Consider the following 25,145-nt stretch of genomic DNA (forward strand, 5'->3'; position numbering starts at 1 on the left):
CCAGAAATGTTTGGGTTCTCTTTCCTCTTCCTGATATATCCCCCCCCCTTCTCTCCCTGGCCCCCACCACCCGCCGGCTAGGTGGGCTCATGGGGTTGGGAATTTCTGTCCCTAATTCCTCCCCTTCAATGAGGAACCGGTTATGCTATGCTTCCCTCCATTCCCCATCTCCACTGTCCCCCCACTTCCTTTGCCCTGCCTTCTTCACAATTATTCACCCTTGCTGAAATTGTAAGCTCCAGGCTGTGGAAAATACATTTAGTACATCGTTTAGTTAAGGAGAAGGTACTCAAGGCAAGCATTTCTATTTTACAGGGTCTGCTCGTGTTGCCTATGACCAAGAAATTAGTAGATTGACCCCGTGTTAATACTGGCTCTCTCGCATTAATGGTTTATCCGCTTAACTAACCAGTGGTCACCAGCTGCATTAAGGGAGGCTAATGAATTAAAAATATTATCCGAAAACAAGAATTAACCTTGAGTATAAAAGTATTAGCTAGAGACAATCACTCACTTTCCCAGACTTAGTAAACACTTAGAACGCATTAACCGTCCCTAAAGGGGTAATTAAAGAACTTCACTCTTCTGTTTCAAACGCCAGGAACAAAGGGTCAGACGCACCGCACCCATCTGGTGGCTGTGGATGAACATTAGCCAAATGGTTGACATGAGATGTTGCGCTCACAGAGCCGGATGCTCTCTGATCGGGGGATCTCTAACATCTCCGAGCACACGTTTCCCTAAAAGACAACTCAGGGACTAACGCCACCTGCCACTGAACTGCCTCTTTCTTGCCTATTTGGGCCAATCCTCTTACATTTCATCTGTACTGTAGCAACAGTAATAGTAACAATTTAGGATGCATCTTGCAAAACTGCTTTCCATGCAGGTGATAAATCTGTGCCCCACGATCGGAAGTGTAGGATTATGCAGATTTTATTCCCCGGTGGTCAGTATTGCGAAGCATCACGCTTGGAACCGCCACACCGAGGAATAAGTGGCATGTAACGAACCGCACGCGTTCAAGGGTACAGCCTGATCACGTTTGACACGTGTACGCACCCATGAAACCGTCACCCCAATCGAGACAGTGAACATCTCCATCACCCCTCAGTTGTCCCGTGCCTGTCTGTAATTCCTCCTTCCCAACGTCCCGACCCTTGCCAGGCAACCACCGCTGTTTCTGCCACTATGGATTCGTCTGAATTTTTCGGAACTTTAAATAAATGAAAGCAAAGAGTACCACTCCCTCGGCATGATTCTTTTGAGACCCTTGCATTTGCCAGAGGTATCAATTTCATTCTCTTGAATCGCGAGGCAGTATTCCATTACAAGGATAAACCACAGCTTGGTTTATCCATTCATCTGTTGTCCGATGCTTGGAGGGATTCAGGTTTGGGGCTATTGTAAATAACGCCCGTATGAGCACTTGCATACAAATCTTCCTATGGTCATGTGGTTTTACTTTCCCTGGGGAAATATCCATGGGTCATATGGTGTGTGTACTCTCATTTAAAAAAATGTTTTTCTTAATGTTTATTTTTTTGAGAGAGAGAGAGAGAGAGAGAGAGCACGAGTGGGGAAGGGGCAGAGAGAGAGGGAGACAGAATGTGAAGCAGGCTCCAGGCTCTGAGCTGTCAGCACGGATCCCGACGTGGGGCTTGAACTCACAAACTGTGAGATCACGACCTGAGCTGAAGTCGGACACTTAACCGACTGAGCCACCCAGGCGCCTTGTACTCACTTTTTAAAGAAACTGCCATACTGCTGGGGCTCCTGGGTGGCTCAGTCAGTTAAGCGTCCGACTCTTGATTTCAGCTCAGGTCGTGATCTCCCGGTTCGTGAGTTCGAGCCCTACATGGGGCTCTGTGCTGGCAGCTTGGAGCCTGCTTGGGACTTTCTCTCTCCCTCTCTCTCTGCCCCTCTCCTGTTCTCTCTCTCTCTCTCAAAATAAATAAATAAACTTTGAAAAAAAAAAAAAGAAGAAACTGCCACGCTGCCTTCCAAAGTGGTTCAACCATTTTACGTTCCAAACAGAAGTTTCTGAGAGTCTCAGAATCCCCTGAAATTGAATCAGAAATATAATGTTTATTTGTAAGTACTCATTTCTCTTGGGAAAGGTCCATTGCCTAAATGTTTGCAGCCAATGTATTCCTAATATGATGTTTTCATTTTCGTTATTTTCTGGTTATTTTTTCGCCGTTGCCTAATAAGTATCCATCTGATCATAATTGAGGAAAAATAACGGTTATTTAGTTCCAGTTTTTCCACTTGACAAAATAAATTTATTAAATAAATAAATCCACGAGAAAGGTTTCCCTCCTCTCCTCATATCTTTTGTCCTCAATTCTCATGATGCATATTTCTTGCACAGCCTCACTTATATTTTCTTCCTAGGCGTTGATTACGGAGCTTCCCTTTTGCTGCTGTTGTCCTAGTGCTTTGTGAGGCTGCCTGGAAAATCTACCTCCGCTCCCCAGACTGGCCCCAGACCCAGGCTTGTTTGTCTCAGGCCAAGAGCAAGTCTGGTGGAGGGGTGGCTCCAAACTCCTGAGTGTTTGGTCTGGGGGGTTGGACACAACTCCACCTGCTGTACAGGCAAAGCTCGACTGAACCCAAAGAAGCCTTGTCTGGGTTTGGTGTGGAGGGAACAACCTTTGTTTCCTGCATTTTCTGTTGTTTCCTCACGTTGGCTCGGGTCGGGGGTTGGGGGGGTGGTATTTGGTAGATTGGTAGATTCCACGGGACTTCACACGTGGGTGTGCTGATGTGCGTGCTCAAGAGAGATGTGTTCGCGTGCACCAACAGATGTACGTAAGAATGCTCATAGCTGCATTTGGGGTTGTAAGCCCAAACTGTAAACAATCTAAATGTTTATCAGCATTAGAATGAGTAAATCCAGGGGCGCCTGGGTGGCTCCATCGGTTACGCGTCGGGCTTCAGCTCAGATCACGATCTCGCAGTTCGTGAGTTTGCGCCCCGCGTCGGGCCCTGGGATGACGGCTCAGAGCCTGGAGCCTGTTTCGGATTCTGTGTCTCCCTCTTTCTCTGCCCCTCCCACACTCATGCACTCTCTCTCTCTCTCTCTCTCTTTCTCTCTTAAAAATAAACATTTAAAAATTAAAAGAAAAAAGAATTAGAATGAATAAGTCCATCACAGAACTTTCATACAATGGAATTCTCCACAGCATTGAAATAAATGATCTGTCACTACATGAACGGATCTTACATACATCATGTTGGGCAAAACAAACCACATACCAAAAACACATGTATGACTATATTAAGTTCAAGAAATAGGCAAACCGGTCCATTATATTTGAGGATGCCTGCTTACGTAGTAAGACTATAAAGAAAAACAAGAAGGTTTTTAGGATACTCGACATCCTAGTTAAGATATGGGTTACTTTCCCGGAGAAACGAGGGGGGAGTAGTTACACAAGGACCCAAGAGAAGTTTTTGAGCATGTTTTTGAGGGTTTTGCATTTTGACGCATCACTGTTACATACAGTAAAACCTTGGTCTGTGAGCATAATTCGTTCCAGACACAGGCTTGCGGTCCAAAGCACTCGTGCATCAAAGCGAATTTCAAGACCCATTGGCTCGGTTGTGATCATGTGACATTCGGCATCACATCTTGCTTGTATTGCCAGACATCACTCGTTTATCAAGTTAAAATGCATTAGAAATGTTTGCTCGTCTTGCGGAACATTCGTAGGGCAAGTTACTCGCCATCCAAGGTTTTACTGCAGATTTGTTTCGTGTAGTTTCCCATATAAAATGTACATTTAATGAATTTATTAAAAGCAAGTTGATAAAAAAAAGCCCTTGAGCCATCGCCCACGGCAGCTGGTCTGGGCAGTTCATGCACTGGCCACAGATGCCACGTCTCTCTCTTGCTGGCTTCAGCTCGTGCTGACACCCACTGGCCCCATCACCTCTGACTTCCCTACACGCTCCACTCTGTACTGAGTACCTCCAGATTTCCTTCCGAGGACAGGAAATGTTCTGACATCCCACCCAAACCGGGTGCTTCGTCCTCGGTTTACTTCCTCTCAAAGGGGTGCCAATAGCTTCCAGAAGCTGTGGCTGTTGCATCTGGTGGTAGGCCCGCTTGGCTGGATGGAGTGGGGGTCATCTACAGAAATTCCTGGAGCCATGGTCTTACCCTCCCCATGCTCTTTACTCCCAGGGACTGGACACTCAGCTATCGTCCATTGACCTCATGGCCCCCCGGGAGCCAACCTGACAGGCAGCGTGCGCACTCTGTTATCCCCAATAGTCCTTTCTCCATTTTGTCAACTTTCTGCTATGCCAGGCTGCCAATACGTCCTCCTGATGTGCCCTAGGGGCAGAAGACTTTGGAGAGGCATCACGCAGAGGGAAGAAGATCACCCTCGTTCATTGTCTTTAGACTAGAACTAATGCCCTCAAGGTGCACTTACCTAGGTACGTCCTAGCTTTTAAAAACCGATTGACCGTGTCCTCAAAGGGCACACTGATTGCAAGCGGCGTGAGGATGGGATGGGAACCAATGTTCATGGATGTCCCACTATGTCTCAGACATGCTGTCGGGCTGTCATGTAATCCCACCCTATGGGGTACGTGCTATTCCCTCCAGTGTGCAGGTGAGGACACTGAGGCCCCAAAAGGGTCCCTGGCTCGTCCTTGTTCCCTCACACAGGGATCGAGAGGCCAGGGGCTGAGACTCGCCTGGGCTGGGCTTCAACGGAGCGCTTCCCATGCCGTTCCGGTTGGAGCTTCCGGACAGGATGACACGCAGGGCAGACCTGGAAAAATGAACATGTTACACTGTACACATCAGCCAAGTCAGATATTTGTCAAGGCAAATGGATCCTAATGTGAGGTGAGAGAGGAGAGATCTTCCTGCCGGTTACCTTCTTACTACCCTCGAGTGAACAAAGTAATTATTGGTGGAGGCAAAACCGTGGCGCCTGGATAACTCATTAGCTCTTATTTGTTTAAAGTCTGATGGCGTATGACAAAAGGATTTGTTCCAGATGTCAAAGCAGCACAATAGGGCTTAACAGCCTGCGTAGTAGGAAGGGGAGGAAATCGCGGGAGGTCACTGAGGCAGAGAGAGAGGCTGGTGGGGGCTGGGTCAACACTGCGAGAAGTCCCCACCTGTCCCCCAGGGACGTCACCACTTTCGGTCCCACCTCATCCATAAATTCTCGGCCTACGATTCTGAACGTTAATGACTTTTCCAGTCTCTGAACTTAAGCTATTGGAAAGGATTATTGAGATAAGTTCCTTTTGGGGTTTGGTGCTGGAAAAACATTTTATCTGAAAAAAATTATATATATTATATTGTGTATATTATATGTGTATATTATATACGTATATTATATTATGTATATTATACATTAATTATATGTGTTTATTATATTATGTATATTATGTATATTATATGTGTATATTATATGTGTATATTATATTATGTATGTTATGTATATTATATGTGTATATTATATTATGTATATTATGTATAGTATACATTAATTATATGTGTATATTATGTATATTATATGTGTATATTATATTATGTATATTATGTATAGTATACATTAATTATATGTGTATATTATATTATGTATATTATGTATATTATACATTAATTATATGTGTATATTATATGTGTATATTATATGTGTATATTATATTATGTATATTATGTATATTATACATTAATTATATGTGTATATTATGTATATTATATGTGTATATTATATTATGTATATTATGTATATTATACATTAATTATATATGTATATTATATGTGTATATTCTATGTGTATATTATATTATGTATACTATGTATATTATACATTAATTATATGTGTATATTATATTATGTATATTATATGTGTATATGTGTGTATTATATTATGTGTGCATATATATATATACATCATAATCACATAATACGCTTAATTTGCCACGTTTTGCTTTTCCCGTTCGTTGTCGGGAAGCTCGGGCTGCATTTTCCTACTCTACTGCAGAGCTCTGCAGAGCCTCACTTCCTCATACGATTAACCGTCCACTTTGTTCCATGCCTTGTTCTATCACTATTTAAATGATCCTTTACTGGTTGTAGGCATTTTTACCCGCTTCACCCTGGTTCTCTTTTTTCTCCCCGCTTTATGTTAAAGAACAAAGGTTCCACTGAGTAAATCTGAAGATGTAACCGGCTTTAGGAAACGATCCACGGTCAGGAGTCACCTGGCCAACAGAAGGCAGCTCCAAAGACTTGTCTCAAGTGGAAGGTTTTTCTAGAAAGGACGGTGGGACAAGACGCTACTGGCAAAAGACAAGAAAGGATTGTTTCGGGCACGGATCACGGGGAAGGGCAGGGGATCTTAGATCTTTCTTTAGGGGATGGAGAGAACCCATGTGACAGATGACCTCATGGGTGCAGACCAGAAAATTCCTGACTGGCCCGTGAAGACAACATTTCTGGGGAAGGCTGCAACCTCAATGAGGTTAGGCATTCGGCCCCAGTTTGGAGACTTGTCCTCTCAGAAGTGACCCCGTTTTAGGCCTGTAGTTCCTTTTTTTTTTAATGGCTATGTATTTTTGAGAGAGAGCGAGAGGGAGAGAGGGAGAGAGAGAGTGCACGCGCAGAGATAGAGGGAGACACAGAATCTGAAACAGGCTCCAGGCAGCTCAGAGTTGCAAGCAGGGCTCGAACTCACAAACCGGGAGATCCTACCCTGAGCCGATGTTGGAGGCTTAAGCGACTGAGCCACCCAGGTGTCCTGTCGGCGAATTAATAAATCCCAAGGGAACCCTGCATTTTTCTATGAATAAATAGTTACCTGTCCCAAAGAGATTGGGACAGGGGTGCATGCCCATTTCCAACTTCCTCCCAGCTATTCATCTGGGAAGGCTTAGCTCCGAACGAGCAGTGAAAGCGGCCTGTTCTAATCTCCCACACTCTTGTGGTGGGCACGATCCAGAGGGCCCCTCCCTGATAAGAAATGCAAACTATTGTCCTTGCTGTGTGACCCCCACAAGCATCGCCAGAAATGCTTCTCACGCTTTTTCTGTTTCCTCCAAGTACCCGGAGCTGTGCCTCTCACCCGGAAAGCGGTCGATAAGTATTTGCGGGCGTAGACGAACATACTCCCCTCCTTCTCACCTCCAGTTGCCCAAGCCCAGCTGTCGGAACTAAACTATTGCAAAGCTTTTATCCTGGGTTCTTGGGTCCCTGGTCTGTTTCAGTCAGTCTGAACTTCCTTTGTCCGAGGCTGACCCTCCTAACTCCAATCCCCTTCCTTCCACTGTCTTCCTTCAACTCCTTCCTTGGCCTAAATACGCATTGCTCAGCCAGGCCAGCTAAGGGCTCTAGCGAACAAGTTTTCAAACTTCGTGGCCTAAGCCCTTGAAAGGGTATTCCTTTCTCAGACTGCAGCCTGATACGGCAGCTGGGGATCATTCTGAAACCTGGACGCCATCAGCCCTTTGGGGGCCAGAGTTTTCCAGTGGCTGTTCTGCAGCTGGCCAAACATGAGGGCCGGGAAGACGCACGGAGCATCGCGCAGTGTGCATCATTCTGTGCGCATCCCATGGTCCAGAACGCAGCCACTCGCCCCTCCCTATGGGCTCAGGAGAAAAAGAATGGGCATACAGTGGTCTCTGAATGACCGATGTCGCAGGACACGTCGGACAGCGGCTCATAGTTCTTTTGCAGATCTTGGGATGATTGCCTGGCCAGGGGAAATAACGGGGGTCTGTCTAATATTTGGAAGTCACCGATCCCATCACGGTTCGATCAGCAGAGATTAACCACAAGATCTGAGTCTTCTGACACTAAGGAGAGCCAACCCGTATTGTGCACCAAGTTCTCCAGTAGGCACGTTACATTTTTACTTACTCTTCACCCTTCAGGAGCCAGGTTCTGCTACGGTGCCCATTTCACAGATGAACACACCAAGGAAGAGCGGGCTTGGGTACATTTTCCCGGCATCGCTCGGCTAACGAATGGCTGAGCCGGGATTTGAACGAGGTGGGCCGATTCTGGGACCTATGAATTTCACAACCGCGATCCTCGGCCCTCGAATTGGACGGGGCCAGCCAAGACAGTCTCTTTGATACTAGAGAGTGTGGGGGGCGGTCAAGGGAGCGTCCCTGCCTTTTACAGTCAGAAATAATCCTGGAGAGGCACTGAACCTTCACAGCCCACATGTACGGGGATCCCCTCCTATTTCTTGACCTTTCGTACACAAATGGCTACAGAGGACGCAGTCCATTTAGCGGTGTGCTCTCTAAAGGTTACCGGCTCCTCTCCTCCGTCCCCACTCAGCTTTTCAACAATAAAGGGTATTTAACGAGCACCTACCATATGCCAGACACTTTTTTTAGGTGCCAAAATTGGAAGGAGATGAAGGAGTCACGACAGCCGGATGCAAGGCCTGTTCCCGGCAGCATCTGGACCATAAATGAAGAAGGAGGCAAAGTACAACAATGAGTCTATCAGAGCGAGGGCTTCACAGCCAAGCAGCTAGGAGGAGGCCGGCTGGTGTCGAGGGCCCTACAGAAAGCAGGGGTGATGGTGGCCAGAGATGTCCCCTGTTGAGAATAGCTGGGCAGGGACACGAATGACCCCAGAGAGCCCAGGGTTTTAAAATGTGGAGCGAGAGGGGCGCCTGGGTGGCTCAGTCGGTTAAGTGTCCGACTTCAGCTCAGGTCACGATCTCGCCGTCCGTGAGTTGGAGCCCCGCGTCAGGCTCTGGGCTGATGGCTCAGAGCCTGGAGCCTGTTTCCGATTCTGTGTCTCCCTCTCTCTCTGCCCCTCCCCCGTTCATGCTCTGTCTCTGTCTGTCTCAAAAATAAATAAACGTTAAAAAAATAATAAATTTAAAATGTGGAGCCAGAGCATTCTAGGGGGAGGGGAATGACAGGCTCAGAGACTCAGAGCAACTTTTTGGTTTCGATACTGACAAGGCTTGCGCATGTTCAGGGTTTGTGACATTTACATTCTACTCGTAATGTTTTGCTGAATCTTTAAGTTTATTTATTTTGAGGGAGGCAGAGGCAGCACCAGCAGGGGAGGGGCGGAGAGGGAGAGGGAGAATCCCAAGCAGGCTCTGTCTGCGCTGCCGGCACAGAGCCCCACGTGGGGCTCGAACCCACGGAACCGTGAAATCACGTCCTGAGCCGAAATCAAGAGTCAGACGCTTCACCGACTGGGCCACCCAGGGCCCTCCCTGCTATTGCTTTTGAAAAACAGTTTATTTTGAAATAAGCGCCAACGTACAGAAGAGTTGAAAGGATGGAAGTGTTGACGATGAAGGAGAGTTAAAAAATCTCTCATTCGCCCATATTTCCCAGCTGCTAATGTCTCCTTGCCTTACTTCATATCTTCCCTCCCTCATCCTCTCCCTCCCTCTTTCCTTTCCTCTCTTTCTCTCTCTGTCTCTGTCTGTCTGTCTCTCTCTCTCTCTCACACACACACACACACACACACACACACACACACATACCTTTTTCCTTCGCCATTTGCGAGCAAGCCGTAGACGTGATATGCCTTCATTTGTAAATATTCTAGTATATATTCTCTAAAACAGAGATAACCACTCTCCAAGCCTACGAGTCAGGGAGACAACATCTTTCCAATGCTACCATCCCATCCATAGATTTCCATTTTGCCAGCTGTCCCAACCGTGTGTCTTTGTCCGACATGGTCTAGCATGCCACCCGGCAACCTGGGCTGCATTTTGTGGTGAAGCATGCTATGCCCTCCAACCTAGAACAACTCTTTGTCTTTCCTGTCTCTCCTGTCCTCAACCATTTTAGAGCACTGGCCTCACACGCTGTCAGATGCCCCTCAGGGTGGTCTCCCCGGGACCAGCTTCAGATCATGCGTCCTTGATAGGGGCATCACGGGAATGATGCCGTGCCCTTCTCGGCACGTTACCTCTAGACATACATGACGTCAGCCCATTCTTCCCACCAATGCTGATATTAACCTTGATCAACCGGTCATGCTGGTGTGTGCCAGGTTTCTCTGCCGTAATGGCATCATTTTCCTCCTTGTAACCCATTATCGTTCCACGGGGGTATAGTGTGAGATCGTGTCATTATGTACATCCTCAAACTGCCACCCACCTACCTTTGCACGCCCGAATCAACTCCAGCCCGGATCAATAACCACAGGTCCGCCATATCCAACGACCACTACGATGGCTGCCAGATGGTGACCTTCCATTTCTAACATTCCTATTACTTATTAGTTTGATTTTACTATAATGTAGAGTTCTGCCTTCTCCATTTGTTTATGTACCTAGGTACGGACCCAGACCTTCTTATTTTCCGCACTATATTATAATCCATGATACTTACACGCAGTTCTGAAATCACGATTTTTTTTTTTTAGCTGAGTCTTACACAGTTAGATGGACTCAATGTTTACAGCCAATCTGTTTACCATTTCTAGGTTGCATTTCTCGGTTGGCTGAAGTTTATCATCTAGAATTTCTTTAACAAGACCCTATGGGATTTCTATTCTCTAACCCTAAAATATTTTTTTTAACCCATCACAGCTTTATTGAGTTATATTTCATATACCATGCAATTCATTCACTTTACACAATTCAATGGTTTTTAGTATATCCACAGAGTTGTGTAACTATTACCACAATTAAGTTTAAAACATTTTTATCACTCTCAAAAGGAATCTGGTAGCCACCTTCCATTTTCCCCCCTATCCTCTCTGGTGCTTGACGAAAACCAATGTGTTCTCTGTCTATATAGCTTGACCTTTAAGGGACATTTCTCACCTAAATGGAATCCTACAATATATGGGGTCCTTTGTGACTGGCCTTCTTTTACTCAGCATACTGTTTTCAAGGTTCCTCCACATTGCAGTACATTCCTTTTACCCTGAAAAATATTCCAAGGTATGGAAACACCACATTTTGTTTATCCATTCATCTGCCGGCGGGCATCGAACAATTCCACTTTCGGTTGTTCTGAAAAATGCCGCTATGAACGTTCATGTAGTCTTTGTGTGGACATACATTTTCATGGACCTTTGGTTCACGCAGGAGCGGAATTGCTGGGCTGTACGGGAACTCTGTGTTTACCATTAGGCAAATGGTGGCTGACGACGTGGCGTCCTTTTTCGTGGGCTTATTGGCCATTCGTATCTCTTCTTTGGAGAAATCTCTACTCATACCCTTTGCTTATTTTTAAACTGGGCCATGCGTCATTTTATTGTTGTGTCACTAACATTCTTTATATATTCTAGTGAGAATTCCCTTGTAAGATATACGATTTGCAAATATTTTCTCCCATTTGCAGGTTGTCTTTTTGCTCCCTTTGAAGCACCGCACTTTTTATTTTGGATACAGCCCAATTTCGCCATGTTTCTCTGTGTTGTGTGCCCTTTTGATGCCATATCTAAGAAATTCTTGCCTGGTCCAAGATCATGAAGATTTACTTCTATGTTTTCTGAAAAAAGTTTCATAATCTATAAAGCTATTACTTTTAAGCGTTTGATGGTTTTGAATTAATTGTTATATATGCTATGGGGTAGAGACCTAATTCATTTTTTTTTTTTTTTTGCGTGCGAATATCCTGTTTTCCCAACACCATTTGCTCAAAGGACTACTCTTTCTGCTATTGAATTGTTTTGGTGCCTTTGTCAAAAATCAATTGCATGTTTATAGCCGCGCTTTCAACAATTGGCAAATGATGGAAAGAGCCGAAATGTCCACCCACCGATGAATGGATAAAGAAATTGTGGTTTATATACACAACGGAATACTATGCGGCAATGACAAAGAATGAAATCTGGCCTTTTGTAGCAACGTGGATGGAACTGGAGGGTGTTACGCTAAGTGAAATGAGTCCTACAGAGAAAGACAGATACCATATGTTTTCACTCTTATGTGGATCCTGAGAAACTTAACAGAAGACCACGGGGGAGGGGAAGGAAAAAAAAAGTTAGGGAGGGAGCCAAACCATAAGAGACTCTTAAAAAGTGAGAATAAACTGAGGGTTGATGGGGGGTGGGAGGGAGGGGAGGGTGGGTGATGGGCATTGAGGAGGGCACCTGTTGGGATGATCCTGGGTGCTGTATGGAAACCAATTTGACAATAAATTTCATATTAAAAAAATCAGTTGCATGTAAATGTGATGGAATATTTTTAGATCCTCAATTCTATTCCATTGATCTATATGTCTACCTTATTCCAGTACGAAAATGTTTTCCTTTGGCCTTTATACTTGAACAAAAGTTCTGCTGGGTGCAAAATGATTGGAGTTATCATTTCTTACTCTGAAGATTTTGGGGTGTAATTCCGTTGACTCTAGCACTGAGTATAGAGAAGGCTGAGGTCTGATGACTGATTTTTAGCCTCAGAGCCAACACCAAAAGGACCGCTTATCTAAATGTTCACTGTTTCTTAGAATAATACATCTTGGTGCAAATGGTCCCATGTCAGGTTTTCCGGAAAGCATGTTGTCGTTTCATTATGTAGGTGTGATCTTTATTTCATACAGAGTTTTCTTAAATGCTAAATCTTAAGATGCGTTTTTTTTTTGTTTGTTTAATTATTTCGGTCTCTTGGGGATGATAATTATGGCAGGTTGGAACTCTTTTGACTTTGTTCTCTACATCGATATGCAGAGTTAGATAATAGATGATAGATTGAGAGATGGATGAATAGATGGATGGATAGATAGATAGTAGGTGGATGGATGGACAGATAACATATGGACAATGTTATAGACAGATGATATACAGATGGTCTCGACTCCTTCCTCCATAATAACCCCTGTGCTTTTAACCACATGAATTCCTTTTTGTCCTGTCTCTAATGTAGCTTGTAAATTTCGGCTTTTTATTATTCTCTTCTACTTCCTCCTTGTTCGCTTCTTTCTGCCAGCTTATGTTTCATCTCATTCTGTCATCTTGCCGTATATTCTCTGTGCGCTTATCTTTCGGCCTCGAGCTTTATTTTTTCAAAACGCTCCCTCGAAATCTTCCTCCGTGAACGAAACTACAGTGACACTCTTCTGTTCGAAGACCGTGTTCTTCCTCTGGGGGTTTCTCATGGGCCATTTCCTCTTGCTTATCGCCTCTCATGTCCCTGCTCCGTGTCCATACAGTTCCCGTCTTGGTCCCTTTCCTGGTACAGTTTTTCTGGAGGTACCATCTGTGTAAGGATCTGTGTTGGGGAGGGCAAGGGCCACTATTCAGGTCCGAAGGAATTTTCCCTGCTGAAGTGTCCAGGGCTCCTCCGTGCCCATGTGAGCAGACCCCAACTGCCTTCAGCTGACGGAAGCCTGCTCTCAGTAGGATTCCTCTTGACCGCCTGGCCTACTTCCTGCACCTGGGGCACACCTGCGCCAGTGTTGACAATTTTTTTTTTAACAGAAATATATATTATCTCTATAATCCGGAAATGCATTGTATTAGAAAAAGAAGGTTCACACGGCTGCAGCAGGATGAAAGGACAACGGTGAGTTAAGGAGCTGGGTCTACCAGCCGGTCCCTCTCAAGTGCACCAGACTAATAGCTAAGGACAGGTCAACTGAGGGGGCCGGAGGGCTCAGACCTGGCGAGGCAAAATGGGCCACTCCAGTGAAAGAAATCACCAGGTGAAGCAGGAAGAAAAAACCCCGAAGCAAGGCTGGGCAGAGGGGAGATCCTACACATCCAGATTATTACTACAACCACGTAACTCCCATGCAGGAGGCGACTGAAGCTCCGAGGGGTTAGGTCAGTTGCCCAAAGTCCCTCCATCTTGAAAATGCCGATTAAATCATGTTCTTCTAATTCCACATCATCCCAGGGCTTTTCCTCTCCTTCCTGCCTACTTATTAGCTCTCCAGCCAGGGTGACTCAGTGTAGGGTGATGCTATTAACTGAGAGAGGGAGCGTGCAGAGGGAAGGAGGCGGCTTGCAGGGAGAGATAATGAGCTCTGTTTTGGACATGATGAGTTATTGTGAGTGCAGCGCTCTCCTGTTGGAGTAACATGGAGGCAGAGGCATCGTTTCCTGCGAAAGCCCACTGTTCCTGTCACCTCGCTCCTGTCAGTCAAGCGAGGAAAAAAAAAATAATGTGTCTAGAAACCTGCTGGCGGCTGTCTTTCCCCCAGAATGAAGCCACCCAGTACAGAGGACACGGGATCTCAAGGAGACGAGGCTTTGACAGCCCCTGTCCGTGGCCCAAATAGCATCGGGAGCATCTCCTGGCATCCATCTGGCTCCGGGCTCTTGAATGGGGGCATTCCAGACACCTGGGAGGCAGAGGGGCTGGAAACAGCGACAGCTTTATTGAACTCTCCAGGGCTTCAGAGAGTCGCCTTCCCCGTTGTGATCTAGGCAGCCAGCCTCAAGGGAATTTGACCAAGGCCAAGTTCTTCCCCCAGGGCCGACGAGCACAACATCCAGAGCCATCCTCGGCCTTTGCGCGTAGACCCGTTTGCCAAGACTGCCAAGGGGGTGGGTTCCAGCAACAAGAGCAAAGCACCCACAGGAAACACACCCCACCAAACTAACGGCAACCTGTGTGAGATAACATTTTTGTCCAAGAGGTCACTGTTGAATCTCAAGCCTATTTTTCTTGTCTTTCTTTTAAAAGTTGTTTTATGTTTATTGATTTTTGAGAGAGAGAGAGAGAGAGAGTGTGAGCAGAGGAGAGACCGGGGGGGGGGGGGGGGGGAGAGAGACAGAATCTGAAGCGGGCTCCAGGCTCTGAGCTGCCAGCACAGCTGGCCATGCACCCAACTCCAATGTGATGTTAGCTCTTTGTTAGGTTTATTTATTTATTTTTCAGATTAAATAAATGAATCACCTGCTATATACCCAACACCACACGAGCAGCTTTGCCTCTTTTAATTTTGTACGCCCACGAAAACCAGCAGACCCTGTATCAGTCAGGATTGGCTAGGTTATGCTACCGTAACAAGCATCCCTCCTGTCTTAGTGGCTTATAATGGTTTCTTACTCACTCACACTGCATGTCTAATCATTAAGCTGGCAGTTTTGCTCCCAGATTTCCTCACCCCCTCGGATCCAGACAACGGAGCGGCCACCTTTGCCAGTCTCAGGGGGCACAGAGGAGGAACGGGGTGAATCGCAACCTGGCCGGTAGCTCCCATCCAGAAGTGATGTGACCACCATGCCACTTGGCCCTGCCTGAAATCAAAGGGCATGGGATGGAGGGAGGGCAACCAACTGCCTCAGAGAAGCATGCAGGTTTGGTGAACGGGTTTCTCACAAGGGAAACTGAGGCTCTTGGTTAAGTCAGTGAGCCAGGTGTAAGGAAGTGAATCACGGTCTGTCTGAACACGGAACACAGGGCATCCCATTTGTCTCTTTGGTCTGCTTGCTTCTCGTGTCTTCACGGAGCCTAATGCTTGGTCTCTCTGGAAAAGCCAGTTGGCAAGGCGCCTTGTGACACCCAGAAGCGGGCCTTTGTCACTCTGATGTGGCACAGATTTCCAGGCCAAGTGCCAAGTGCTGTCCGGACTTGTGGCGATGTCCTTGTGGATATGGTACTCGTAATCCAAGTCTATGCCTGCTTTTCCAAAATGGCTTGCTGGCCCAGCTTCCTGAGCAACCCCTACCTTGCAAAACCAAAATGCAAATCTCGTTACCCACGCTCCAATTCGAGAAAACTCCTGGAATATCTCTATGTATAGAAATGTGATGGAGGAAGAAAGAGTGTACATACCCCCTCCTTTGTGAAGCATTGAGCAACTCATTATTCATCAAACGGCATTTCAGAACAGTGTGGTTGTTTTAATTCAACCCTTTTTAACTTTTTCTTTTTGTACGTGTTTTAAAATTTCTGTTAACGTTTATTTATTTTTGAGACGGAGAGAGACAGAGCGTGAGCAGGGGAGGGGCAGAGAGAGAAGGAGACACAGAATCTGAAACAGGCTCCAGGCTCTGAGCAGTCAGCACAGAGCCCGACGCGGGGCTCAAACCCACGAACCACGGGATCATGACGTGAGCTGAAGTCGGTCGCCCAACCGACTGAGCCACCCAGGCGCCCCAACCCTTTTTGATTTTTTCAGTCATGGGGTCACACGTGTAGTTCTATTTGGTAAATGCACTATGGACATGCGCCCACAACACCCAGGTCTGGAATCACTGACCTCCGTGTGCTCGGCTACTGAAACTTCATCCGAACCACTTAACAATAATCTAAGCGTAAGCCGCCGCTTTTAGCTTCTTCTGTTCCCCAGCCTTCTCTTACTGACTTGTTAAAAGAAAATCAAATGGTCACACATGAGACAGAAACAGAGGTAAATGTAAACCCGTCCGAGACTTCATCCCGTGGCTCTCAACTGGGGGGTGCGGATGTGTGTCATATCACCTCTCTCTGCCCGGGACTCATCCCAAACCAGTGAATCGAACTCCAGGAATGGGGCCCAGGGCACATTTCTATTTCAGGATGTCGCTCTCAGATTTGAGAACCACTGAATAAGGTCCTCAACCACTGAGTAGCTGAGCTAGCTCCCATTCCTGCCCCCTGCCCCCACCCCTTTATTACTTTATGTGTATATTTCTCATCAAATGAATGATGCATTTGTAGATGTTGTGTTGGGGTTGCAGCATATTTATTGTGCTCGGCCCTACGTGCTTCTGGATGCTAATTGAGGTCACTTTCATTGTTTGTCCCTAAGTCTGCCGGAATAATAAGCCTCACTTGTCAAGGGATATGGCCTTATCACTCCCTCTTGCATTTTTCTGGGACCCACGGGAGGAGAGGGGATATTTGTCTCATATAGGACTCCTGCCACATCCTGTACCTCCAGCTGGCTCACCACCCCCATTTGGGCCACCGACAAGGGGGTACCAATCTGCCCCTCAGCTCCGGATTTTCCGGCTGTGGCGACACCAACTCCTAACCTCCACCCACCTCCAGATTTCCAACACGGACTTTCCTCATTTGCTTGCCGGGAAAGGTTTCCTTTTTTGTTGTTGTTTCTTCATTTCGGTGCTGGGCGTGCAGAGGGGGTGGGGGGTAGGTAAGACCCACGGTTGAGTGGCACTGTTGGGAGATCCTGGGTCCTAGGTTCCCCTGCAACAATTCTTTCCCAGGAACCCTAGACCCTGATGATCCAGTTGGACTCTCCCAACGGACTCCTTCCTCTGTGCCATTTTGTCTGCCCTTCTCCTTCCGGCAAGCGAGCTTCTGTGGCTTTACCATCTGTAGACTGTTTCAGGACCTCTCCTAAAACTACACGTTGCATTCCACCCCCATGATACGGTCTACCCCCAGTGGAGGCAAGGAGGCAGAATCTCCACTAAAGACGGGGGCTTCCACGAAGCCAACCCCCAGAGCCACAGGGGGTTCCGATCCGCAGCATGGATCAGAAAGCGTGTTGCTGCAGAGGGGCCTGGCTGGGACTTAGACTAGAATCTTCCTTTCAGTGTCTAGGACTGAGTGTCTAGACGACTCCTCATCCCGCAAGGCAAGGTGGCAACTTTCCCAGGATAAGGGAACGACGTTCCTGCCTCAGTTTCCACTTTGTAACAGTTGGTAGCCTTCCATTCTGAACTGAGCTGAGGTGAATCTGCCCATGCTGCTATTTAAAAGGAAGCCAGAGGAAGGTGTCCTGAGGCTTTGCAGAGCCAGGGTACCCAAAGAGGCAGAGGGAGGTGTGACAGGGGATACTCTGGAGATGTAGCCTGACAAAGGGCTGTGAGGCTGAGTCTCCTCCCCAGAGGACACAAGGGGAAGGGGGCTTTAAAGCACCATTAAGAGCTTCCAAATATGTTCCTTCTTCCAGGGGGCACAGGAGACTGATGCCTGAGAACAGGAACATGGGTCACAGACTGGGTCAGATTTCCAACCCGAAAGATCTGGAGGCGGGGGGGGATGGCTGGCCACTTGCTTTGGTGGCGGAGCCTGGAGTCATTGGCATTGGGACTGGCCAGCAAAGGGTCTGCAGGGGTATGGGGGATGTGAGTGTTCCCGTGGAACGGACCTGGGCAACACTGCAGAGAAGGCAACTGTGGGGCCATCTTTGTTCCTCAGGCTGCCCAGAGCAGCAAGGAATCCCAGCAGAAAGAGGCCAGAGGACCATGGCTGGGTGCCCAGGGGTGAAGAAACATGGGAAGTCGTGACCTGAAATAGAGACATCACCCCAGGCCCCAGGCCAAGGGAACCACACAATCTTCTAAAGCACCCAAAGGGAAAAACCAAAAACTTTTGGGGGGGGGCGCAAGGAGAGCACAGTTGGTGGAGGGGCGGGGAGAGGGGGACAGAGGACCCAAAGCTGAAGCCAGCTCTGCGCTGACAGGCTGACAGAAGGGAGCCTGACGCGGGGCCCGAACTCGCGAACCGCGAGATCACGAGCTGAAGCTGGACGCTCAACTGACTGAGTCACCCAGGTGCCCCAAGAAGCAACAACCTTAAAATGTGAACAGACACAGAGAACAAAAAGCCAGGTAAACACAGAGCTAGTTCAAGGAACAACTTTCCTGCCCTTTCCTCCTCCTCCGTGCGGCCCCCAGAGGCTGATGCTGTAGGGGCAGGGGGTGCGGGGGGTGGGGTGGGGGGTGGTTCCGAAGAAGGGAAGTTGGAAACCACTGGCCCCTCTTCTCCTCTCCTACTGCAGGCTTCCAGCCAAGTCCAGAGTCTCTATTTCAATTATGGTGTGAGCATTCAAGTTTCTGAATCAATGTGTGTTTGTGATCTCGCGCAACTTCTAGACGTCCTCTTAGCTGAGAGTGGGCAGAGAAAGCAAAGACTTTGCAGGCTAGGAGAATCATCACACGGGGTGTAAACGACCCTGGGAGCTAACGTTTAAAGGCACAATGGCAGACAGAACAAAGTTGTGGCGTGATCACAATCTATGCGTCTCTGTACAAGTTACCACAGGAAAAGGGAGGCAGAAGTCAGCGGCAACCCGTACGTGATAAGCTGTGCTTCTTGAATGGCCTTCTGTGAATTTCATATTGTTCTCCATATTCTTTTTAAAAAGCAAATCAAGGGGAGGGACTCGAGTCCACACTTAGACCAGAACTTGGAAGAGGAGATTGGAAGATCGCGGTGCCCCCGGAGGGACGGGTTCATGAATCCCAAGAATGAGGCGACATTCAGGACCCAGGGGTCTCCTCACCTACCAGGCTTGTCTTGGGTGGCCACAGGACAAATAGATCTCTGCATCAGCCTATGGATCCTAGGGAATATCTAGGTCAATAATACCCTAATAACATAGTACGGTGACAGGTGGTAACTACGTTTGCCGTGGTGAGAAGTTGGTAATAAATTGTTGAATCACTGTGTTGTACATCAGAAACTAAGATAATATTACATGTCAGCTATACTTCTATTAAAAATAAAAATTAAAAGCGAAAAAACTTCATTTATTTTTGAGAGAGTGAGCAAGATCACAAGTGGGGTTGGGGTAGAGAGAGAGGTACAGAGAGAGAATCCCAAGCAGGCTCCGTGCCGTCAGCACAGAGCCCCACGCGGGACTTGAACTCACGAACTGTGTGATCATGACCTGAGTCGAAATCAAGAGTCAGACGCTTAAGCAACCAGGCCACCCAGGTGCCCCAGTAGGTAAAAGGGTTTTAAAAGTTCATATAGAAGCCTTAACTGGGTTCACTGGCTCAACACCACATCACTATCTCAAGGCTGTGTCCCGGGAGCAGCCTCTGGGAGTGGGAAAGGCAGGCAGAACGCACATTCCCAGGACAGGGCAGGGGGCGGGGAGGCCCCCGTCGCTTGGGTCCTGCTCACGGGTCAGCCAGCGGTCGTGTCTTCTCCATGACCTCCCCCCACAACCTCAAGTAGAATTACCACTTGTATCGAACTTTCCTGTAGGAGTCCTACAGAAATCACCAAAGTGGAGGCGGGTGGAGTTTCACTTTGGAGAATTGCACAGCAGGTGCATGGGACACTTTCGGTGCGGCCACATAGCATTACTGGGACATTTACCTATACAGTGTAAGTTTCACTGGGCAAGCCGGTTGAAAATACATAAACACTATTAAATCGAGTCCCATGGAAAACATGGCTCAAGGGCAGATTGATTTCAAGGAGCCTCCGCTAAGTGTACAAAATTGCAATGTGCTTTTGGTTTGTTTTCTCTAGAAGGTCTGCTCCTCCGCCCCTTGCCCCCGAGCTAACCTATGAAATAATGTCAACCTACAGCGTCATTTGGGAGATGATTTGACTTAAGCTGGAAACGGGGTCAGGGGTATTGATTGGAAACATAGTGACAAGGCCCATTTTTACTGAGAAGCAGGGCATGGTCAGACTCATTCCTGGGGGCTACTCTTCCAGAAAGGCGGGGTAGGCGGGCAAGTCTGGCATGCTGCAATGCCCCAGAATTAAGTGCCGCTTCTGGGAAGCCTCTACTCCATGAGGAGAGCCACTCGCTCTTGCTGAGTTCTGGACAACTCTGCAGATGCTGTCTTTTAGAACGTGGCCTCTCATGAACGTGGAAGAACACGGAGATTAGAATCCAACAGACTTGGTTCGAATTCTGACTGCACTGACCATATCCCCTAGGGGTGCTGCTTCTCCGCGTGGCTGTCTCTACAGCCTGGAGGCTCATTCTGAGGATTCAAATGATGCTTTACAAGTGAAAGCCTTTTGCACAATGCTCGGCACACAGCACGACTTCAACAGATAGTCTATTTCTGCAATAAGAGAGTAAGTCTGGAAGTTCGCCACTAAGATGTCCTATCTCACAAAGAAAAATAATTCTTGAATAGGAGTCAGTGGTTGGGGGTTGATGGGCAGTTCATCCCCAAACTACTTGAAGTCCAGGAAGTTAAAAAAAAAATTGGTAGCAATTAGAGTAAGAAAACTTAATACCCAGCTCATTTCAGAATGCCTGCATGATCCGATTTTCATCGACACTACAACTGGAGAAAGATTCTTGAAGGTTCCGCCTCTACTGCTCCACTCCCTCTCGCCTGGCCGCCAGCCTCCTTAAATATTCCTCTGCTTCTCTTTTTCTGTGTTCCTTTGAAAAGGTTTGTCGAGGGGCGCCTGGGTGGCGCAGTCGGTTAAGCGTCCGACTTCAGCCAGGTCACGATCTCGCGGTCCGTGAGTTCGAGCCCCGCGTCGGGCTCTGGGCTGATGGCTCGGAGCCTGGAGCCTGCTTCCGATTCTGTGTCTCCCTCTCTCTCTGACCCTCCCCCGTTCATGCTCTGTCTCTCTCTGTCCCAAAAATAAATAAACGTTGAAAAAAAAAAAAAAAAAGAAAAGGTTTGTCGAGTGAGCCACTGACATTTTTTAAGGCAACACTGGAAACACCGGAGCGGGCACAGCCCGGCATTACTAACAGAGGGTGTTAAAAAGATAAATTGTTGTGGAGCGGGAGAGAGAGAAAATTATACGTGAGTGTAGAAGGAGGGTGGCCCCTGAGGGGTCTTCGAAGCTGCTGTTGAGTGAGCAGCTGTTCAGGTGTCGAGCAAGAAGAGGCTGTAAAGCAACCAAAATGTTTACGTGAGGTCCTAGGGCGTGCAATCCAGGAGACAGAGAGTCCCCGGAGACTGAAGGCAGTACACCCCGAGAGAGGTTACACGACTTGTTTGGAAAGAATCGTGCTCGGTGCTGACGGGAGTTAAACCGCCTACCACACCGTTGCTCTTGGGCTAACAGATGTCACACTATCTCTTTTTCAGCCCCGAGGAGCAGGATGTGTCCTAGGAGGTGGCTGTGTGGCAACTGACGAGTTGCAATGGACAGAAGTCAAGAAGTCCGTGGTGTTCCAAGCATTGAAACGGGAGATGTGCCTATGCCTAGCTGCCTCAGTTTCCCCCTGAGCCGATTGTGAGGGACTTTTAGCAATGCTTACTTCACGGTGGAATCCCCTTTCACCACAGAGTGTCAAACTTTCCAAGTGGGAGAGCACTCTTTTCCCCCTGCCGTTCCTTGAAAATGTTCTTACGTAATGGCTGAACGCCTCTCCCAAGAGCTCTCACTCGGGAGCAAACCCTCACGGAAGCACCTGCCAGCCTCTATCTCTCAACTCCGTGTCATGCTTTTGAGCCCCCCCCTTTTTTTTGCCTTGGGTCGCTCTCTCCTGGAGCCCCAAGAGTCCCCCTTCTCTGCCTTGGATGCGGACACCAGCCCGTGTCAACGTGACTGGGGTTTCCTTGGGCGTCCGTTGACTCTTGTGGAGCCTGTGGTCCAGGCCCCAACCCCGACTTGTTTCTGTCAACAGCCCTTCTCTTCAAACCCTTGAAAGCAGCTCTGTTTATCCTCTTTGTACCATGACTGTTCCACGTCCCAGACTCGGTATTTTTCCATTTGTCACCTCGATTCCTCCTCAAGCCAGGAAGTTAGCAAACTGCACAGAGCCAGGTATGAACTTGTTTAGGTTTTAGGAGCATTGTGGCGGCCCCTCAACCCTCAAAGCACGAAAACAACCGCAGAGAGCGTGGAAACAAACGATCCTGGCTGTGTTCCCATAAACGTGATAAACAACATGTCCGTGAGCGGGCCTGGCTTGGTCCCAATAAAACTTTATTTAAACAAACATTCAGCAGGGTAGTCTTGGCCGGCGGGCTGTAGCGTGCCCGCCCCTCGCTCCAAACAACCCGTCGGAGTGTGTTATTAGTACTTCTTCTACGATGGAGGAAAGGAAGCCTGGCGAAGAGATTAATTTCCAAACATCACACAGGTTGGGGGTGGCAACCCAGGGTGCGTCTGAGTCCAGTGCCCGTGTCAATTCTGCGCCGAAATCCCCGCAAACGATGACGACGTTCACGTTAGGAAGAGTGAGGTGGAAGACGGGGCATTTCCCAGCAGCCTTCACCTTCTTCCTTATTACAAGCTCCCACCCCCCCCCCCCGCCCCCAGGATCTCACCAGCTCCACGTGGGCTGGAATATTGCTCAGGGTAACGATGGCTCTTGGGGCTCTGACGTGGCTGTCTTGCGTGGCTATCCTGCCTTGGCATGTAACTTCCAGAAAGCTACAGACAACAGCTTTTTCTTCCTTGGCCTGGAATTTGAGTAATATATTTTAGTCCCTGTGTTAAGGGCATTTAGGAACCTCAGACATTACTGAGCGCGCGCGTGTGTGTCCGTGTATATACGAGACATTGAGCTCAGTCCTGGAAATACACCGTAAAACAGTGAAAAGAGGGGCACCTGGGTGGCTCGGTCGGTTAAGCGTCCGACTCTTGATCTCAGCTCAGGTCATGATCTCACGGTTTGTGAGTTCAAGCCCCTCAAGGGGGCTGGTGTGGAGCCTGCTTGGGATTCTTTCTCTCCCTCTGTCTCTGACCCTCCCCAGCTTGTGCTCGCTCCCATGCGCGCTCTCTCTCTCTCTCTCTCTCAAAATGGATAAACTTAAAAAAAAAAAACAGTGAAAAGGACGGACCTTATTCCTGCCTCGGTGAAATGACCATCTAGACCTCTATGTGATGGACTCTGTGCTGCTCAGGTCTATAGTCTAGTCCTTGTCCACATTATTCCAAGGGATCAACCCTCGGAACCGGAGCTGGGCATCATTAGCCCCGTTTTAAGGGTGGGTAAGCTCAGGCTGGGAGGTGCAGGGACCTGTCACATGGTGACAACTTTGGTGGAGGAGTGGGGTCTCTGGCTTGGGGTTTCTGGCCCCTGGCCCCGTGCCCTTTCCGGCACGCCTCGTAGCTCTGCCTCTCCCAGAGCCACACTCTGCACCATTGGGCTCCACTCCTGCACCCCCAGCTGGCAGCGTCTTTGTCTGAACTTTATATAACCTGGCTCCTTTCCAGGCCCTCTGGCAGCTGTCCCAATTCTCGTTTCCTATCTGCCCGGCATCTCCCCAGCTCCCTTCTGAAGCTCTTATCCTTCTCTGGCAGCCAAATGCCCTCTATTTTATTTTCTCCCCAGGGCACACTCATAGGATGGAGAAAAGCCGAGAGATTGTTCACTTTCTTAACAGGAGCTGCTTTCAATTCAGCCACAGCTGCGACACGTTTCAGAAGTTAGATGGATCCCAAGACAGATGGCTCAGCAGCGACTATTTTAAGCCCCAGAGTCACAAGAATGGATCCAAAATAACTCAGTCCAGCAGGGGTCAAACGCAGAGCAGGCCTGCCGGCTTTGGGAAAAGCATGACCCCGGGTCCTCGGCGTCGTCAAGTGAGTCAGCTCTGGTGTTTTCTAGTTAATAAGACTTCTTCGGCGCAGTTCTTATGCTGATGTTTCAGGGCTGAGTTGGCTCTGTGTTCAGCTGCTGCTCTCAAAAACAACAACCACAGCGGCAACAAAAACTCCCTCCATGTCTTCAAAGCTCTCATCTGAATATTTGTTACTGCGCTCAAGATTCGTACCAGGGGAAGCTCTGCTCCCCTGTGTATCAGTCAGCTAATTGCAACAGTGATGCTGCGTAAGAAAGCACGTCAAAACTCTGTGGCGTAAAGCAATGATTATTTATTCTCTTTCAAGTGCCTGGACTCGGCTGGGGTTCAGCTGATCTGGACTCAGCCTGGTTGGTCTTGGCTCCAGGTTGTAAATTTCCTCCTGTGGCAACACCTACTTTTCACCTTTGTTGGACCAGCCGGTTGTTTTCGTCGCAGTGGTAGAAATGCAAGAGGAAGAATGTCCCGCGCTACACATGCATGTTTCAGGCCTTTGTTTGCATGTGTCTGCTACAATCACATTGGCCAGAGCACTCTATGTGGTCAAGCCCAATACCATCGAGACAGGAAGTAGAGCCCACCCCACCGCTAATGGAGCAAGGAGGGACTGTAACTCACGCGGCAACGGCTGTGGATAGGAGAGTGAAGAATTAGGAACTATCCATTACCCCTGGGCTGCAAAACACCTGGAAAAGAAGGCTGGCTGGAGGGCAGCAGAGAAACCTGGTGGTCTTTCCCCATTGAGGAGCTATGACTACTCATTTTCCTTATGACTCCGGGGGAGACTCAGAGCCATGACAGATGGCCTGACTTTCCCCTTTGCAGTGGCCTTAAACCACCTCTGCATTCTTTTGTATGGACTGCCCTTCTGTCCCTTGAGGGGGCTGCTATTGATTCTTCGAACTGGCTCCCCAGAGGGCTCTAACAGATCTGGTAAGTCCGGAGATGTAAACAGGATGCGCGAGTAGAGGGTGACTTAAGGTCCCGAGCCCATTTATTTGCACGCCCCTGTCCCTGCACGTGAGGAGGTCTTCAGTTTCAGTGACAATACCAGAGAGGT

General features: G+C 48.0%; 1 long non-coding RNA gene across 1 annotated transcript in view; it reads right to left on the minus strand.

The window, feature by feature from the left end:
• Nucleotides 1–3,311: 3,311 nt before the first annotated feature.
• LOC123382564 overlaps nt 3,312–25,145 on the minus strand; it is an 89,976-nt gene continuing 68,142 nt past the window's right edge. The window contains exon 3 of the long non-coding RNA XR_006591125.1: nt 3,312–4,790. This is a non-coding gene — a long non-coding RNA (uncharacterized LOC123382564). The remainder of the gene's footprint in view (nt 4,791–25,145) is intronic.

The sequence above is a fragment of the Felis catus genome, chromosome E3 (genome assembly GCF_018350175.1).
Source record: "Felis catus isolate Fca126 chromosome E3, F.catus_Fca126_mat1.0, whole genome shotgun sequence".
In the NCBI taxonomy this organism is placed as follows: Eukaryota; Metazoa; Chordata; class Mammalia; order Carnivora; family Felidae; genus Felis; species Felis catus.